The sequence below is a fragment of the Ailuropoda melanoleuca genome, chromosome 5, assembly GCF_002007445.2.
Source record: "Ailuropoda melanoleuca isolate Jingjing chromosome 5, ASM200744v2, whole genome shotgun sequence".
Lineage (NCBI taxonomy): Eukaryota > Metazoa > Chordata > Mammalia > Carnivora > Ursidae > Ailuropoda > Ailuropoda melanoleuca.
The window spans coordinates 28,203,791-28,223,877 of record NC_048222.1 but is presented as its reverse complement, the minus strand read 5'-3'; the positions used below and the strand labels follow the sequence as shown (position 1 = coordinate 28,223,877).

Sequence of the window (20,087 nt, the reverse complement as noted above, 5' to 3'; positions counted from 1 at the left end):
TTGCTTTTCTGTTTTCAACTTCATTGAATTGTGCTTTTATCTTTATTATTTCCTTTCTTCTGCTTGCTTAGGCTTTGATCTTTTTCTAGGTTCTTGAGGTATGAACTTTAGATTATTGATTTGAGATTTTTCCTTTTTTTTTTTTAAAGATTTTATTTATTTATTCGACAGAGATAGAGACAGCCAGCGAGAGAGGGAACACAAGCAGGGGGAGCGGGAGAGGAAGAAGCAGGCTCATAGCGGAAGAGCCTGATGTGGGACTCGATCCCATAACGCCGGGATCACGCCCTGAGCCGAAGGCAGACGCTTAACCGCTGTGTCACCCAGGTGCCCCAAGATTTTTCCTTTTTTTTTGAAAGTGTGCTTTTCATGCTATAAATTCCCCTCTCAGCAGTACTTTAACTATGTTCCATAGGGTTTGATATATTATATTTTAATTTTTATTCAATTCAATGTATCTTTTATTGCCCATGAGACATACTGTTTGACCCAGGGATTATTTTTAAGTGCTTATTTTTCAAGTGTTTGGAGATTTTTCTGTCATCTTTCTGTTACTGATTTCTAGTTTAGTTTTATTGTGGTCAGAGAACATACTCTGTATGATTTCAATTCTTTTAACTTTATTGACATTTGTTTTATGGCCCCAGATAGACCCATCTTGATATATATTCCTTCAGCTGTTGTTAGGTGGAGTGTTTTATAAATGTGAGTTATACCCTATTGGTTGATAGTACTGCTGAGTTCTTCATCCTTGCTGATCCTCTGTTTAATTGTCCAATTACTCGTGGAGAGAGTTATGTTGAAGTCTCCAACCTGTGGTGCTGTGTTACAGTCTTTGGGAGTGGAAGTCTAGGCATCCCACGCTGTCTTTCTGGTGTGAGTAGGAATGGGGCCACAGTTGTTTCTCCCCCTTCTGATTACCCCCCTTTTCTTTATCCCTTTCTTCCCCTACCGATCCTCCTAGTTCTTATGTTCCATAGATGAGAGAAATCATATGATAATTGTCTTTCTCTGCTTGACTTATTTCACTTAGCATTATCTCCTCCAGTGCCGTCCATGTTGCAGCAAATGTTGAGAATTCGTTCTTTCTGAGCTGAGTAATATTCCATTGTATATATGGACCACAGCTTCTTAATCCAGTCATCTGTTGAAGGGCATCTCGGCTGAAGGGAGAGAATCTTAAGCAGACTCCACGCTCAGTACAGCGTCAGACACCAGGCTCAATCTCACCACCCTGAGATCATGACCTGAGCTGAAATCAAGAGTCGGATGCTTAACTGACTGTGCCACCCAGGCACCCCTACAATTGTGGATTTTATGTTTTTGCTTTACATATTTTGCAGCTTTCACAGTTTTTTTATTCATGTGCATTTAGGACTTTATGTCTTCTTGGTAGGTTGACCCTTTTATCATTATAAAATGTCCCAATCTGTCTCTGATAATTTTCTTTACTCTGAAGTTTATTTTATCTGATTGTCATATATTCACTCATGTTTCCTTCTGATTAATGATTGAATAATATTTTTCCCCATCCTTTTACTTTTAATCTGCGTATATTTGAATTGAACTGAATTTTTTTTGTAGATATCGTATCTTTGGTTCATGTTTAAAAAATCCACTCTACCGATTTTTGCCTTTAATTGATGAATTTAGACCATTTGCATTTAGTATAATTATTGATATGTATATTCATTTACTTGGGCTGCCATAACAAAATACTTTAGACTGGGTGGCTTAAACAACAGAAATTTATTTTCTTATATTTCTGGAGTCTGGAAGTCTGAGATTAGAGTGTAAGCATGATTGGTGAGAGTTCTCTTCCTGGTTTGCATATGGCTGCCTTCTGGTTGTATTTCCTATGGAGGAGGGAGGGTGGGAGAGAGAACAAAGACAAGCTGTCTGGTGTTTCTTCTTGTAAGGGCACCAATTCTATCAGATCAGGGCCCTACCCTTATAACCTCGTTTACCTGAATTATTTCTGCAAAGGCCTTATCTCCAAATACATTGGGGGGTTAGGGTTTCAATGTATGACTTTAGAGACACAATTAAATTCATAGCAATATGCTAGGGCTTAACTCTGCCATTTAATTTTTTGTTGTCTCTTTGTTTTCTCTGTTTCTCATTTCTCTGTTTACTTTTTTCTGCTCTTCTGTGGCTTATTTGAACATTTTTATAATTCCATTTTTATTTATCTATAGTGGTTTTGAGTGTATTTCTTTGTATAGCATTGTTTAGTGGCTGCTCTAGGTATTATTATGCATAAACTGTCATAGTCTACTCGTGTCATCATTTACCAGATTGAGTGGAGTATAGAAACCTCACCTCTCTTTAAGTCTCTTTCCCCTCCCTCATATGTAGTATAATTGTCTTAAATATTTCCTCTACACACATTTAGAACCATGTCAGGCAGCGCTGTAATTTTTGCTTCAGCCACCTAATGTAATTTACAAAACAAGAGGAGAAGAAAAAATTATTGTATTTACTCATATTTTTTATTTATCTTGTTCTTCTTTCTCAAAGTTCCAAGGTTCCTCTTTTACAAATTTCACTCTATTTAGAGAACTTCTTTAGTCATTACCATTATTGTTGGGCAGGGGTGAGAGTTCTCCTCCCAAATCCCATTCCACTACCATACTGGAGAGGGGCCCTCATTACCGGTCTGAAGACATGAACTCTTGGTGTGGTAGTTGATCTTTTTGGACACACTGCAGGATGATGTCATGGTGTCATGTTACGGTCTCGGGGTAGGGGGAGGGGGGGTGGAAGTCTAGGCATCCCACGCTGTCTTTCTGGTGTGAGTAGGAACCGGGCCACAGTTGTTTCTACAGTGTTTGCCTGGAACAGCGCAGTTTATTTTCTAAAAGGTTTTGGCCTTGATAGGCTGCCTCTGTCCTGGACTTTAGGATAGTGATATCAGATTTTGGGGGCTTTTCGTCTGTTTCTTTGTGTCAGTTAGCCTTTCCAGGTGTTCTGTTTCTTCGGCTCCAAGTTTGGGATCTATCAGGCAAAAAGAAAGCCCAGGGAACTCATCATTGTGTCTTTCCTCAGGTCTTGGTGTCCCACATGGTGTGCCTCCCTCTCTCTACCCTTAAGAGTTTTCTTACTTTTGTTTTATATATAATGTCCAGGCCTTTTAGTTGTACTTAGTGGGAGAAATAGAGAAAAGTAGGTCTATTCCATCTTCCCAGAAGTCCTTGTGGTAGGAGGACAAGCTTTACAAAATTAAATTAAATATTTCATTTTATTCCTAGTTTTCTAAGAATTTATTTTATAAAAAATCAGAAACAGATGTTGAAATTTTAAAAAATCATTTTTCATCATTGATTTGTTGCATTTTATATATATATTTCCCTCTTAATATCCTAATATGGGGGATTATATTGAGAGAGTTTTTTGATGTGAAACATCTTTGCATGCCTGTGATAAACCCTATTTGATTATCCTATAGTTACATTTTACTGTTGGTTTTATTTAGTTAATATTTTACTTAGGGTGGTGTGTTTACTTTTATAAAGCATGGACATAAAACTTGCTTTTCTTGTATTTCCTTATTTATTTTTGTAATAAAAATTCCTTTATACAATGAGTTGGGCAGCTTTTGTTCTTCATTCTCTTTTCTGGAACAACATATAAATGTATCGTTTCAAAGGCCAGCTTTCGTTTCCATTAATTTGCCTTTTGCTCTCCATTTTGTTATCTCTATTCTTATCTTTATTATTTCCTTCCTCCTTTCTTTGGGTTTGTTCTGTTCCCCTTCACCTAACTTTTGAGTTGAATGCTTAGCTCATTTTATTTATGTAGTTTTTTTTGTTTCCTGAAAAGTGTATTTAAAGGTAAAAAATTTTCTTCTAAGTTCTGCTTTAGTCTATCTAACAAATTTTGATATGTAGGGTTTTAATTTCTGGTCAGTTCTAATTTTTCTTTACATTCTTTATAATTCTGATTTTAACTCAACTGTTATTTATGAAAAATTAAAACTTTTAATTTTGCAATAATTTCAGATTTCCAGAAACATAAGAATTGTACAAAAAATTCCTTTGACGCCTTGTCTAGATTCAATAGTTTTTTAACATTTTGCTATGTTTGCTTTCTTTTTCTCTGTTTCTCTCTCTCTAATGTTTTTTTCTAAGCATTTCAGAGTAAGTTGCACACATCATACCCCTTTTCCTGTTGAGCATTTCAGCGCATTTCTTGCTCTTAGCAAGAACATTCTTTTATATAAATACAGGAGAGTGATAAAATTAAACTTTGATAAAATACTATTAAATACTATTATCTCATCCACAGTACATAGTCAAATTTCAGTAATTTTCTCAATAAAGATCCTCATGGTCTCCCCACTCCTTTTATCCTTCTGCCCTGTGATCCAGAATCACGCATTCCAGCCAGTTGTCTTGTTTCTTTAGTCATTTGTAAACTTGAAGGATTCTTCATTTTCCTATCTGTTGAGGCTTGATTAATAAATGAGCTTAAATAATTTTATTGTTCTGCTCTTTAAATCTTTGCTTATTTTTCTGTATGCCAGTTTTCGATATGGGTTTGTTAAAATCACCAACTGCAATTAAAAAAAATCAACTTCTGCCTGTAGTTCTTTCAGTTATTGCTTTATAAATTATGAGGCTGTATTATTGATTACATATACAGTTATGATTCCTATTCCTTCTTGCTCTGTTTCTTTTTAATTATATAAAAATCTTTTTTTTTGTCCCTTATCAAACCACTTTTTTAAAACCTTAAATTCTGTTTTGTTGTGTATTGAGGTAGTTGCCCAACTTCTTTGGGGTCATATTTGCCATCTGGTAAATCTTTTTCCTCCTTTTCATTTCAATCTTTATGTATCTCCCTGCTTTAAGTGTATTTATTATAAATAACTCATAGTTTGGTCTTTTTTATCTCCTCCATTATCAGTGCCTCTGTCTTTTAATTGGATAATTGCTGATATATTGAGACTTATTTTTGTAACTCATTTCAAATTTTGTAGTTAATGTATATTGTTTCCTTCTTTTTTTTCACTTTCCATTTGATTGACTGATTTTTTTTCCCTGCTGGATTAAAAGCTATATTTACTGATTCTGTTCTTATGTTGGTTGGCTATAATTTAAGACATACATTCATGTTTATTTACCTTTATAAATTTCTTAAATACCTTAATATTATATATTGACCCCAAATTCTTTAGCATACTCTATGTCCTTCTGATTTTCTTTTTAATGCATTTATTTTTAATTTTTTTCCAGCTTTATGGAGGTATGATTGACAAATAAAGATTATGTATATTTAAGCTGCACAGTGTAACTTTTTTTAAAAAAAGATTTTATTTATTTATTTGAGAGAGAGAGAGAAAGAGAAGGGGGAGAGGCAAAGGGGGAGGGAGAGGGAAAGAGAATCACAAGGAGACACTGAGCTCAGTGCACAGCCCAAACCTGGGGCTCGATCTCATGACCCTGAGATCATGACCTGCGCTGAAATCAAGAGTTGCACACTTATCTGACTGAGCCACCCAGGTGCCCCACTTTTTTTTTTTTAAAGATTTTATTTATTTATTCAACAGAGATAGAGACAGCCAGCGAGAGAGGGAACACAAGCCAGGGGGAGTGGGAGAGGAAGAAGCAGGGTCATAGCAGAGGAGCCTGATGTGGGGCGATCCCACAACGCCGGGATCACGCCCTGAGCCAAAGGCAGACGCTTAACCGCTGTGCCACCCAGGCGCCTCCCCACTTTTTTTTTTGAGAGAGAATGAGAAGGAGAGTGTGCAAGGAGGGGGAGAGATAGAAGGAGATGAAGAGGGAGAATTCCAAGCAGACCCCACACTCAGGGGGGAGCCCAATGCAGGGCTTGATCTCATGACCCTGAGATCATGACCTGGGCTGAAATCAAGAGTTGCATGCTTAACCGACTGAGTCACCCAGGCAATCCTTACACAGTGTAATTTTACAAAAGCTGTACAATGTGGAAGTGCCTGGGTAGCTCAGTAATTTGAGCATCTATCTCTTGATCTTAGCTCAGGTCTTGATCTCAGGGTAATGAGCTCAAGCCCCACACTGAAGCCTGCTTTTTTTTTTTAAGCTGTACAATGTGATGATTTAATATATGTATACATTGCAAGATGATTACCACAATCAAGTTGGTTAACACATCCATTACCTGTCCTTTTGATGTTTTTCTCTTGCCCAAATACCAATCCCTTCACCAAGTGAAGTTTTTAAAATCTAAACACACATACACACACACACACACACACACACCCCTTTACTTAATTTATTTATTTTTAAAAGGATTATTTATTTATTTATTTAGAAACCACATGAGCGGAGGGAGGGGCAGAGGGAGAAGGGGAGAGAGAATCTCAAGCAGACTCTGCACTGAGCATGGAGCCCAATGTGGGGCTTGATCCATGACCTTGAAATCATGACCCGAGATGAAATCAAGAGTCAGATACTTAACCAACTGAGCCACCCAGGAGCCCCTACACACCTGTTTACTTTAATACAATCCTGGTTCTGTTGACAAATCACACTTATTCCTATATTCCTTATTGCAACTTCTTTAATTTGACTCTCTTCTTAAATTTGAGTAAAATCTTTTTTTTAAAAGATTTATTTATTTATTTATTTATTTATTTATTTATTTATTTATTTCATGAGTGGACCCGGCAGAGGGTGAGGGAGAGGGAGAATCTCAAGCAAACTCTGTGCTGAGCCCGACGGAGGTGGGTGGGAGGGGGCTCGATCTCACTACCTTGAGATCATGACCTGAGCTGAAATCAAGAACCCAGCGCTTTACTGACTGAGCCACCAAGGTGCCCCTCAAGAGCATTTTTAATATGGGTCTTTGGGTTCTAAGGCTTTGTATGTGTAGAAATATTTATTATGCCACCTTATTTGAATAAAATTCAGATGTTATGAAGTTCTAGGTTCAAGCTTCACCACTATAAAATATTGTTTTCGTGCATCCATCAACGGTATTGAAAATTGTGATGTCAATCTGATTTTTATTCTGTCACAGAATAAGATATCTTATAAGATATAATAAGAATATAATAAGAATCTATGACCCTTCAGCAGATTTCTCTGTCCTGTTATAATGGTTCTAGGTGTGGAGTCTTTCTTACTGCTTCTGTTTGGCAGTCTTTGAGCCCTTTATTCTGAGGCCTTTCATCTCTCTGTAATATTGGAAAATTCATTACTCACCATTTCCTCAAATATTTATTCTTCTCTTACACTCTCTCTCTCTCTCACACTGCAAGACCTCTTATTATCCCGATGTCAATGCTTCTATTTCTATCCTCCATTTTGTTGGACTCTCTTCTATATTTTCCACACCTTTCTTCCTTCCTGATCTCTTCTGGAACCTTCTTCTGTCTTAGCTTCCTCTTCACTGGTTCTGCTTCAGCTCTATCCGTCCTGCTACTTATGCCATCCACAGTATTTGCCACGTAGATTGTTATCTTTTAAACTTTTACTATTATCTCTTCATTTTTTATGAATTATCGGTTTTGCTTTATAATGTTGGTATCTTCTACTATTTTGTTAAGTGTATTTACCATCTTACTTTAAGTTCTTTTTTTATACTTTTGTCACTTCTGCATTAGATAGTATATGGTGCTCAATTTGTTATTTCTGTTTTGCAGCAGGTTTAGCCCTTAGCTGTCTAATTCTGTTGGTCTGTGGGCTCACGTCTCCAGGGGGGTAACAGCTAGTTTGTGGGGGTGATGTGAAAGGGGGAAGGGATGAAGGTCCGACCATGATGGTCTGTGTCCTTCCAGGCCCAGTCCTGGAAGAGAACTCAGAAACACTGTGAGTCTCCCTAGTTGCAGCTACTCAGTCAACTCTAAGGAATAGCACAACTGGGAGCAGGCAGGCTCTCTGGGAGCGGGGGCCATGATGGCAGGTAATGGAGAAGTGGATACCCGAGGCTAACACCTAATGTCTTTAGCTCCTTGACCTAGCAAGGTACAGGGGCTCTGATTTCTGTTTATGTGTAAAGCGGAGGCAGTGATGTCACGAGGAAACTGTGAAGGAGATAAGAGTAAAATTCAAAAGGTCTTCCTGCAGTCGGCCCTCCTATTGCTGCCCTCCGCACTCCCACACACAACGGTTCAAGATGGCAGTTCCGTCTCTTGGCAAGTTCTAAACATTTTATATTTGTTGTTGCCATTGTTGTTGGTACCCCAAATGCTTGTTTCCCTTTGCTTCTATAAACTCACTAAAATGAACTCTGGGTAAGGGAGCCGGGAGGCCGAACCTACTTATTTGCCATCTCAGCAGGAAATAGAAGATTTATTTCTGGTTCTCAAAGGACAGAGGGACAGGTGACGCCCAATGGCTTGCAGTCAGAAGCTTCCTGATCACCGGAGTCTCATATCTGTGACCAGGACCAGTCTGCTGTCATGCCTGTGCCAAGGGTCTCTCTTCCTGGTGCCAAATGGGGTGATGAGTGGGAATTCTGGTCTGTCTCTGCTCCAGTGACAGGAGAGAAAGGAGACATGGAGAGTCACGAGGTAAGGGTGTGTGTGTGGCATGGAGTAGGAGAGATGTTTGTGTTGTGCACGTAGTGTGTACTCCATTGAGCACTTTCTGGGTGTACCTTCAGGGGTGTTTTACTTTGCAGAATCCAAGAAGAGTACTTCAGTGGTTCCTTTCCAGGGAGATACTGACTAGTTTTGGGGGAGGCTGTATGATGAGGCTACATCACTCTGATAGAGGGTATTGGCCTTGTGGCCTTTAAGATGTGTTTGGCTGTGTCTTCCTTTTCTCTAATTTAGAAGCATCTGTAGGACTTAGGAATTCTTTCACATTAGCACTTTTAAGCCACCCTAGCACCAGTGTTCGGAACCCTCAAAGCAATCTGCTGCAGCTATCTCTAGCTGGTCCTGTGGCTTCCTATCTTCTCATTGGCCTCTGCTCCGGTTCCTCTCCTCACTTCCTCTTGGATGGCAGATGCATCTTCCTATGCGGCAATGCTTGGCAGCAGACGCACAGCAAATGCTTGTAGAATTGACCGTGTTCTTCGTATTTGAAGGTTAAAGAAGATAGAAGGTTTTTCTCGGTAAGGGCACCCTTTCCATTTCTTCCGCCTGTGTGCTCAGTGCAGCTACCAGGAAGTGCCCGCACTGGAATGATCTCTTGAGTGGGAGCAAACCAGGTCTGTGGGGGGCCCAAGGGTTAACAGCAATATTAAACCAGTTCTTTTTTTTTTCCCACGGGAAGATGAGCTTAAGTTTATCTTATCCTTACTGTTTCTTTGGAATGCATTGGTTTAGATAAACAAGGAATGTCAACTGTGCTACAAAGTAACAATTTTAATTACAGAAATGACCCCTATTTGGTGAACTATGTCTGCATGAGGAAGGCTGAGTAGGCATTAAAGTTTGTGGGCCTATGTGACAAGAAATATATAAAAATCTGTCAGGAAACACAGACCCTGGACTCTGTGTATGATGTTTCTTGAAACTGAATGTGTTTGTTGGCTTGGAATTCACATTCACAGGCTTGTAAGATATGGTTCCTGCAATTTGTGAGGTTTTCCTATTCTGGGATGTCTCCTATCCGCCCCTGTGGTCTTGTCTGTTACAGCCAAGCATGTCCCCATGAGATGAGAGGGCAAGAAGCAATACCTAAATTATTGTAAAGACTCCTGAGAAGACATGTTTAATGCCATTAGGCTGATAAACAAGAATGGTGTTTCATGTCCTATATCCTTCTACAAAGCTCAGCGAACCAGGTCCCAAGTTCTAGTTTAGTATTCACTACTGCATTTTGAGTGTGCATGTTAATTTGAACCTAAGACCACAGCTGAGTGACACAGGGGGCATTGCAGGGTTTGTTTTTTGTTTTGTTTTTTTTCTCTATAAAATAACGTTTTCTTTGTTGCTGAAATGTTATTGTACATAAACAAGTAGTAACTAGAAGACCACTAGTGTTCTTTGACGAAAGCCTTAAAATTTTTTACAGCATCCAAATTTCTCTGGACGGAATTGGAACAGAAATGAAATCATGGTTAGTAATAAAATGCTACATTTGTGTAATGCTTTGAATTTTCCAAAGAGCTTTCATGGACATTTTTTTTGCCTTTGTCCTACTTTTCTTGTATCTTCTCTCCTCTAATTTATCATGGCTTTTATTATACTTACAAAAACCTGCATTCAAAATCCGTTTCTCCAATTTTGAACCCATCATTTAGTCAGTACTCATGTATGCCATTACAATTAGAAGCAAAGGAGAGAAGATCAAGGAAATGACTCAAAGCAAAAGACTTGATGGGTCTTGAAAACTAACTGGCCTTAATTTTCTGGTTTGGACAGTTGAGTGGATAGTGGTTTAATCCACTGAAAGAAGAAATACAGGGGAAGGGCACTTTGGGGAGGGATTTAGGGCATGTTTCATTAAAGATCTTAGGAGAGGTGAGTCTCCACTATTTTTACACAGAGGTATCCCACTCTGCTCCCGGGATTATTTTGTTCATGTCTGTTGGGAAGATGGGAAAGCCAGAAGATGGTCAACCTAACGGATCAGCCAGGCCACATGGATTGGGTCAGAAGGAAAGGAAGGTCAGGACTGAGCAGTGGTTTATCAAGTAAATATCAGAAAATGCCAGCTGGCACATGAAGGAGCAGCGATTGGCCTTGGGGAACCAGGATCATAGTCCATACCCAGTTCTGAGGAATCCGGACCATCTCACAGCTAGCAATGTGTTCACCTCTGAAGGAAGAGCACAGACTGTTACACGCTTCTGATCACAGTTGGCAATAAGAGATGGTGAGAGTAACAGACTGGTAAATGAATTCTTAGATCTGCTTTTTCTTTTTTTGAAATTCAACATGGGGCTCAAATTCACGACCCTGAGATCAAGACCTGAGCTGAGATCAAGAGTTGGACGCTTAACTGACTGAGCCATCCAGGCTCCCCTTAGATCTTTTTTTTTTTATCAAGTTCTCATGGCTGGTGACAAAGTAGACTGTGCTTGTCTAGGACATTTACCTTGAAGTTGTGTCTCACATAACCAGCTTAGAGTCTTCTGAGGTACTTGATGAAAAATGAAAATTTCTGGATCCCCTGACCTGCTGACTCAGAATCCCTGGGGTGAGACTGAGAATTTGCATTTAAGCTACCTCCGAGAAATTCCTAGGTACAGTGAGGTTTAAAAAGCCTGGGTAAGCTGGTTGGGTTAATTATGAGTTATTCTTACCAATGAAAAATTACACCAAATAGGAGTTAACTGGGCAACTGGACATTCTTTGGTTTGAGGCTAGTGGCATGGCTTTATCTAATCCTTCCCAGTTGCCCTACTGTCTTATCTACATTTACTATTGAAGTTTTTCATTAAGTCCTCTTTCTGCTGGTACAAAGGAAAATGTCTGTTTCATTTTTAGTTTTAATTTTTAATTAACATTTTCTAAGATAGCTTTAATGAAAATGCTTCTAAAACGTGTTCAAAGGGTGGTCCCCAGATTGATGGTTTGAAGAACTGAATTGTATGTCAATGGAGTTCAATAAATATTAACATTTACATGTTCAAGGTCCCATGGAAAAGGTAAGAGAAGACACCATCATTCCCTGGAAGAACACACACTCCAATTATGCAAGCAAGACAAAACACACATTTGCACTGTGGTGTTCATTTTTTTTTTTTTTAAAGCATAAAGCATTTGCTATGGTCTAAATGCTTGTGTCTTCCCAAATTCACGTGTTGAAGTCCTTTCGCCTGATGTGATCGTAGTAAGAGGTGGGGCCTTTGGAGGTGCTTGGGTCACGAGGATGCAGTCCTCCTGAATGGGTTTAGTGTTCTTACAACAGACACCTTCCCAGACCTTTCTCAGCCCTTCCACCACTTCAGGGCACAGTGAGAAGGTGCTGGCTACGAACCAGGAAGAGGGCTCTTGCTGGAATGAAAGTACCATGTTGGTTTCCTGTTGGTTACCTGATCTTGAGCTTCTCAGCCTCCAGAACAATGGGATATAAATTTCTGTGGATCATGGGCTACCCAGTCTCTTGTATTTTATTATAGCAGCCCAAATGGATCAAGACAACTCTCTCAGTAAAAAATATTCGAGCACTTATTTACATGTGTTTATTTATTTATAAATTATCATAAATTATCCACATGTAACAGTAATATGACTTGATTATATGTACCATAACATACTCAGTAGAAATTTAAAAGTTGCCAAATATATAGAAATATAAATCCTAATATTTCCTTTCCAAACTTTGAAGGATCTTGGGGGCATTCACTGCAGTGCACACACTCCATTTTGGAAACCAGTGTTTCAGAAAACAATTTGTGCCTGTATACATACAATCAAGCACTAGGTTTTATATTACAGACAAAAAGTCCTTTAGAGAGAAGAGCAAACCTAGATTACCAGAACTAGTAAAGGAATTGGATGAAATTAAGAAACAAAATATATTCAATAAATAGATGAAATAATAGAAAACATTTACTTTGGGTACATGCTGTAGGCTGTTAAGGCGTAGAGAACATAAAACAACAATGAATATACAGAGGGGAAAGAAACACAAGACAGAAATTTAAACACTACCTCCTCGGATAAAAATGTTTTCCTGCCCACAGGTGGGTCTTTGCTGACATCTATGGGCTACAATTGCCAGTGACTTTACTTAAGGATTTTACTATGCTTGTTTTTTTCCCTCCACTTAAAAAAAAAAAAAGTTTTAAAATTTCGATATTTATACATTCATTTCTGTTTGTCAGTGACTTGATATTGGAAAAATTTCTCTCTATTGATTTATGAGTTGGCTGTGTTCCTGAAAGTCTTGACTCATATTTTAAATAAGATGCATTCAACCATAAGCTTTGTGGGAAAGAGACTGCATCTGTCTTGTTCACTCTTATATCTACTTCAAATAGTATCCGATTCATGGTGGATATTCAAAAATGTCTTCTGAATGGTTGAAATATACTTGAAAATCTTAGCATTTAAAGGCACTCTGTGATGAACCATTTAATAAAGCTAATAAAGTTAAAACCAATTAATAGTAAATGATTATTTAGGTGGAACAAAGATTTTAATAATGGACAAAATTATCCTTTAAGCAAACCCATGGGGATAACTGAGTTGAATGGTTCAATGCAGATTTATATCTGGAAGACACCTCAGACGTAGTCTCATACCCTCCTATCACAGATAAGGAAAACCTAGAGCTTAGACAAGCTAGAAAAATCTTGCGCAAGACCACACCACTATTTAGGGGCAGTTATTTCGATATGTGACGAATTATGTGTGATTATTCTTTTTCCAGAAGGAGTTATTATAAGGTTTTCTTAAAGTAACAAGCCTCTCTTTGCTAACCAGAAACTATTCAAGCCCTTGCCTTCCTTCTGGAGCAATTACTAAAAGTTCCTAGGGTTTTTCCCTACATATCCACATAGACTTTTTGGAGAAGTGTGACAACAGCGTTTTGGAATAACTGTTGATTCCAGGGACCAGAAAATTCCTACCTTTCTTCTAACCTTTTGAATTTCCAGCTCCCTCTTTCTTTCCACCACTTAGGAGTTCTGCCTCGTCACCATGTCACTTATTCTAATTCAGACTCATGGATTTAATTTTTGAAATAATATACCGTTTTTATAAAAAGCGATACCTTTTGATTCCTAAAAATTCAAGCAGTACAGGGCAAATATCAAGATAAGAGGAAATAATCACCTTGAATTCTTCCACTCGGAAACTATTGTTAAATTGTTATTATTATTATGACTTGAAAAGGTGACTATTATTCTCTGCATCTTCCGATTCCTGGGTGTAATGAGGAATAGATAAATAGATATGGAAGTAAATGGTTTAGATAAAAGTTTAATTTTTACTCAAATAGGAAAAAGAATGGAATGGCACTTAAGAATTGCTGAAGTCCAGATAAATGTTTCTTCGCTGTTGATAATACTAACTTCTAAATTATTCCTGAAATTTGGGGAAAATTTATAACAAAAATTAACCTAATAAAACTCTTACAAATACACCCAAATCAACATGTACATAAGTGCCCATTGTAGCAAAAACAAATGAACCAAGTAAAGGCAAGACAAACACACGCTCACAAAACAAACCACATTCCGGAAACCAACCTCAAGTCTATTAGGATTGGAATGGATTAATAAGTTGTGGTGTTTCCATACGATAGTACACACTACAGCACTTCAAATGGATGAGGCTGAACTGCACTGATGAACATGAATAAGATTAAAACATATAATGCTGACCAGACAAAAAGTTGTAGACTACACGTAGTCAGATGCCATCTTATAAACTTTTTTTTTTTTAAAGATTTTATTTATTTATTTGACAGAGATAGAGACAGCCAGCGAGAGAGGGAACACAAAGCAGGGGGAGCGGGAGAGGAAGAAGCAGGCTCACAGCAGAGGAGCCTGACGTGGGGCTCGATCCCATAACACCGGGATCACGCCCTGAGCCGAAGGCAGACGCTTAACCGCTGTGCCACCCAGGCGCCCCAGATGCCATCTTATAAAACTGAAAACTCTATGTAAAACAATACTGGATACTGTTTAAGGTTCCACAAATGTTCAGTAAAAGTATTAAAACATGCATAGTAATGACAAAATTGACTTCATGCTGGGTCATTACATCTGGCGAAGGAGAAAAAGAAATGGAAGAGTCCGGAGACATCAACTGTGTTACAGACATGAACATCTTAAAAAGAGATTTGAAAAAAAGGCAAAATATTAAGATTTAATAAAGCTGGGTGTTTGGGCAATGGAAAACCATTAATCTTTATGTTTAAAATATTTCATGATTAAGATACATTAAAATAAAAACCATAGAGATGAGCAAACTAATGGATTTTAAAAAATACTAAGCATAAAAACAAAGTCGGTTGTTACTGCCCAAAGATCTAGACATAATTAGTAATACCTGATTATGTTAGAACTAGACAAAATTAATTTAAAACTTACTCTATTATCTGTAAAGCAATTATAAGAATAAAAGCTTGATCAGAGAAGCAGATACTCTGTAATTGATAGCATGAAGGAACTGGGGTACATTTTACGTTGTTACAGGTAATATTTTTTTTTAGATTTTTATTTATTTATTTGAGAGAGAGAGACAGAGATAGTGAGAGAGAAAGCACAAGCAGAGGGAGAGGGAGAAGCAGGTTCCCCGCTGAGCAGGGAGCCTGATGTGGGGCTTGATCCCAGGACTCTGGAATCACGACATGAGCCGAAGGCAGATGGCTAACCTTCTGTGCCACCCAGGTGCCCCTGTTATAGGTAATATTAAACATTTCTAACATACAGAACATAGAGGGAACAATACTCATGCACCCACTACGCAAATACAGTTGTGCTGTTTGCACCTGACTTCAGTGCTACCTTTCTTCTCTCTCCTCAATGCAATTACTGGTTTAAAATTAGTGCATGTCAGAGGCACCTGGGTGGCTCAGTGGTTAAGTGTCTGCTTTCGGCTTAGGTCATGATCCCAGGGTCGTGGGATCGAGTCCTGCATTGGGCTCCTTGCTCAGGGGGGAGCCTGCTTCTGCTCTGCCTGCCGCTCCCCCTGCGCTTGTGCGCTCGGTCTCTCGTGCTCTCTCTCTCTGGCAGATAAAATCTTTAAAAAAAAATTGTCAGGTTGTAGGATATTTGCACCCTTGAAATTTATTCAACATTACATATGCAAAATAAGTCGTTGAAATAAGCTGGAAAGCTACTTAACCTTTCTACCATGAGTATATGCAAATTCTGATTTCTCTCCATCTTTTCATCAGCACTTGGTATCGCCAGGCTATCTACACTGAGATAATAAAGTTACTCTTCTATACTTTATTCCAACAGTTTTATTTATTCACATTTAGAACTTTAATTCATTTGCGATTTATTTTTGTATGGTGTGAATTAAGTGTTTGATTTTCACCTCCTGTGGACATAGCCAGTTTTCTTAGCACCATTAAATGACTTGTGCAGTAGTTCTCAAATTATGGCCAGAGGATCTCTGGGGAAGAGAGATTCCTGAGATTCTTTTATAAGGTCCACAAGGTTAAAGCTATTCATAATATGAAGATGTTATTTGTCTTTTTCATTTTCACTCTCATGAGTGAACAGTAAGAGTTTCCCAAAGGCTACAGTGGCATGAGATGACATCATTGCTTTAACAGTTAATAAATTGTGTACTGTGAATTGTACTTTCTACGATTTTCTAAGGTACTGAGTTTAGAGTATAAATACATACACTTTAAAAAATTAGCTCAGTTTTTTTCTCTCTACTTCTGTGCTCCAACCAGCTCTTTTCAGTTACATCTGCTATAGTCTCTGCAATCTCATTGTCTTCCAAGAAATCCAAAGATTTTAAAATTCCAAAGATTTTCCTGTACCTGTACATAAATACAAGAATTGAGTTTCTCTTGTTTTGCAACAATATTAAAATATTTTCCAAAACCATTTTTAATTTTCAAAATGTTATATGAAATGTATTATTTTAGAATTGAATATTTTATTCTAAAATAAAGACTATTTATAATACATTTTCTTGGGTTTAAGGATGGATTGTTGGCTTAAAAAAGATATCAGAAGACTTTTTCTTTTTTGAGAGAGAGAGCTCATGCGTGGTGGGGTGTGGTGGGGAGGGGCAGAGGGAGAATCTTAAGCAGCCTCCACGCAGAGCATGGAGCTGGACACGGGGGCTGATCTCAAGACCCTGAGATCATGACCTCAGCTGAAATCAAGAGTCCGAGGCTCAATTGACTGAGCCACCCCGGTGCCCCTAGAGGACCGATTTCCTCAATCTGTGCCTATGTTGCCTATGTCTGAAAAAGATGAAACTGATATATCTGCAAGTTCTCTAACTCAGGGAAAGGAAGAATATGTTTCAAAAGAAACTGGGGAAAATTGTAACCGTGAAAAAAAAATGGCAAAAGGTACCCCTTCTTCAGCTTTCTAGATGTCAACAATTTACCTTATTGTGTCTTATTCAACAGAATAGTTTCAAAAACTAATATGGTTCTGATTAGGTTGTAGCATTATTTTGGGTCCAATCATGCAGTGTTCAAAGAAAAAGGGACTTAAATGTTTTAAATGTAGATGTTACAAACTCTGTAAAAGCCTCTTACAGGAGAACTTATCATATTGCCTTGGCTGGAGGAGCTCCTACAATAGTAAAGAGACTAATAAAGCCTGGTCCAGTTGCATTGCTTCATGAATGCCTGCCTGATGAAAAGACAGTATAAGAAAGCATCGTTCTACCACTTTCCAGTGTTATAGTAACTTGTCAAATTAAAGATTTAACTGCAAACATAAAGGCTGAGTTAATATCTTATCTGAAAAGTTATACCTTTGCCTGACAAATGGACCAATCCATAGATATGTCTGGACATGCTGGTTGGCTTGTACTCATTTGGTATCATTGCCAACCAATCACTGATCTTATTTTATGTGACTGCTTGGCAACAAACACAGGGGTGCTAAACCATTAACAGTGTTGTACAACCTTTTTTGAATCTCATGATTTTTCCTGCAACACCTGTGTTGACATTTGTACCGAGGGTGTGAGAACAATGGTGGGTAATATTACCAGGGCCTTGGCATGAATCAAGGTAAGAGCGTCAAATTGTTTTAGGACTCATTATATTCTTTACTATGACACCTCCACAGTTTTTAAAAAGTCCGTCTCACTAGAGAATGTCCTTGACGAAGGAATAAAAGATATTTTTATTAAATCTCAACTCTTGAGTACATTTTAAGGAATATTCTGGGATAAAATGAGAAACATCCATCAAGCTCTTCTGCTACATGCTGAAATATGGGGGTTGTCTCTAGGGAACACTTTGAGTTGCACGCTGAACTAGCTACTTTTTTTTACGGTACACATATTTTTTTTTTCACTTGGAAAAACAAAAAACTGACAGAAAATTGGTTATTCAGACTTGGGTATATGGGAGACATTTTCTTGAGTATGAACAAAGTGAGATCATCACTTCAAGGAAAACAGCTGATTGTATTTGTTGCCAGTGATAAAAATTTTTTTTAAAGAGTTTTTATTTATTTGACAGAGAGAGAGACAGCCAGCGAGAGAGGGAACACAAGCAGGGGGAGTGGGAGAGGAAGAAGCAGGCTTCCAGCGGAGGAACCTGATGTGGGGCTCGATCCCCGAATGCCGGGATCACGCCCTGAGCCGAAGGCAGACGCTTAATGACTGAGCCACCCAGGAGCCCCTACCAGTGATAAAATTTAAGCTTTTGAGTGAAATCAGAATTTTGGGAATCTTGTATCTGCTACCATCGGGTACTTAAAAACTTTTCGGATGAGATTAGTGGCAATATTAATAAATATCATTTGAAAAGATAGTGTATGAAGTGTGTTGACATTTCAAATATCTCCATAATTCAGCGAACTGATCTTCTCTAATGATCAATGTACGATTGTTGCAGAAGCACGGATGGGCAAAGAAATCCTCTTAAAATGCAGGAATGGCCAATGGATTTCAAAGATTTCCTGTCATTATTCCCTGAATCAGAAGCTTTAGACTCACATTCTTACCTTTCCCTCAAACGCTTCATTTTATTACTCAATACTTAGTGTAAGTTCCACCTCCCAGACAGCCTTAAGTATATTCTACCATCTTCAATACTATTTTTAATGTCTTCATTTAGAACTTTGGTAATTTTACTTGTTTTATAATAAATGTCAAATCTCTAACACAGCAGAGAAGGCATTTCTTGATCTTGCTACTGCCTACCTCTCCTATGTCTCCCTGTTTCACTTTTTTCCCCAGTTAATCTGATGATAGATATAGATCTTTATGAAAACATGCTGATTCGTGACTGCCTGCCTTTACTTTCTTGTGGTTTCCTTTGTCTGGAATGTTCCCTTCTACTGCTTATTTGGAAAATTCCAAGTTGCATCTATCAAAATTCCATTCAGATGTCTCCTTCTCTAGGAAACTTTTCTTGACCTGCTTCATACCAGTCCTTTTATTTTTCTGGGTTACTTTGTAATTTTTTTCTATTGTTGTACTTATTCTTCTATAATGTGTTGGCTTTCTATAGAATTCTTGTTACAGAATTATCTTTTGTTTTGATGATGTTTACACACACAAACACACATACACACACGTGTGTTTGTATATATATATATAAGCATGTGTATATATATATATGTATTTTAAAGATTTTATTTATTTATTTAAGTGACAGAGTGAGAGAGAGAGCACCAGTGGGGGAAGGGGCAGAGGCAAAGGGAGAAGCAGACCCCCTCTGAGCAGGGAGTCCAGGGGGCTCAGTCCTGGGACTCAAGGATCATGACTTGAGCTGAAGGCAGACGCTTAACCGACTGAGCCACCCAGGCACCCTTATGTTTACCTATATTGAGCCATCCCATAAGAAACAAGCCTGTGAAATCCCAGATTGGACTTCCTAAAACAGTGTTATCGAGAGGCTAACTTTTTAAAATAGAAACTTATGAAATTTTCTGGTCTTGCTATCATATCAGTTATTCTTTGGATTTGTTTTATATGATAGCCACTATGAACGCCATTTTGAATTGGTTGCCGGAAAATTTCAAGCCAAAATTGTTGCCTCCCTCTAGATTTTGTGATCTAAATGAGCTTCATTTCAGGCTTTAGTGAGGTGTCTTACTTCATAGGAACTGAAGTCTGGCCAAGTCCATTTTCCTATATTGATACTGGGAAGCAGGATGGGAACCACTAATGTGCAGAATTTGCAGCCTGGAATCAATAAATCTCCTGTTTTACAATCCGCCTGTTGCTGTCTGGACGATGCGTAAGTGTGTAATGCTTGGTGTTTGAGAAGCTTAGGGAAGCCATATGATTGTGTTTTCTCTTCTGACATATGCATTATTTTCCCCTTGGGAAGGGGTTGTTGGATAATTTTCAACTTTCCCAAGAAGCTAATTATTTCTTCCATTATTTGATAGGAGAATTTTTTTCTCATTTCCTGTGTAAAAGCATGGGTTAATTGTGAAGTGGAAAGTGAGGCATCCAAGAGGATCTAGGACCTCAAACTCTAGCTGTTTTGGTGCAGAAGCTGCATGTTTCTTTTTTTTTCTTTTTAAAAAATTAGATCTAATTTTTAATACAACCAAATAAGAGTAGAAAAAGCACCATA

The 20,087-nt window shown here is 38.1% G+C and overlaps 1 long non-coding RNA gene across 1 annotated transcript; it reads left to right on the top strand.

Moving 5' to 3' along the window:
- Positions 1-6,740: 6,740 nt before the first annotated feature.
- Positions 6,741-18,061, top strand: LOC109488872. Its single transcript, XR_002141723.2, has 3 exons — positions 6,741-9,048; positions 9,954-9,998; positions 18,015-18,061. It is a non-coding gene; the product is annotated as an uncharacterized LOC109488872 (long non-coding RNA).
- Positions 18,062-20,087: the final 2,026 nt, after the last annotated feature.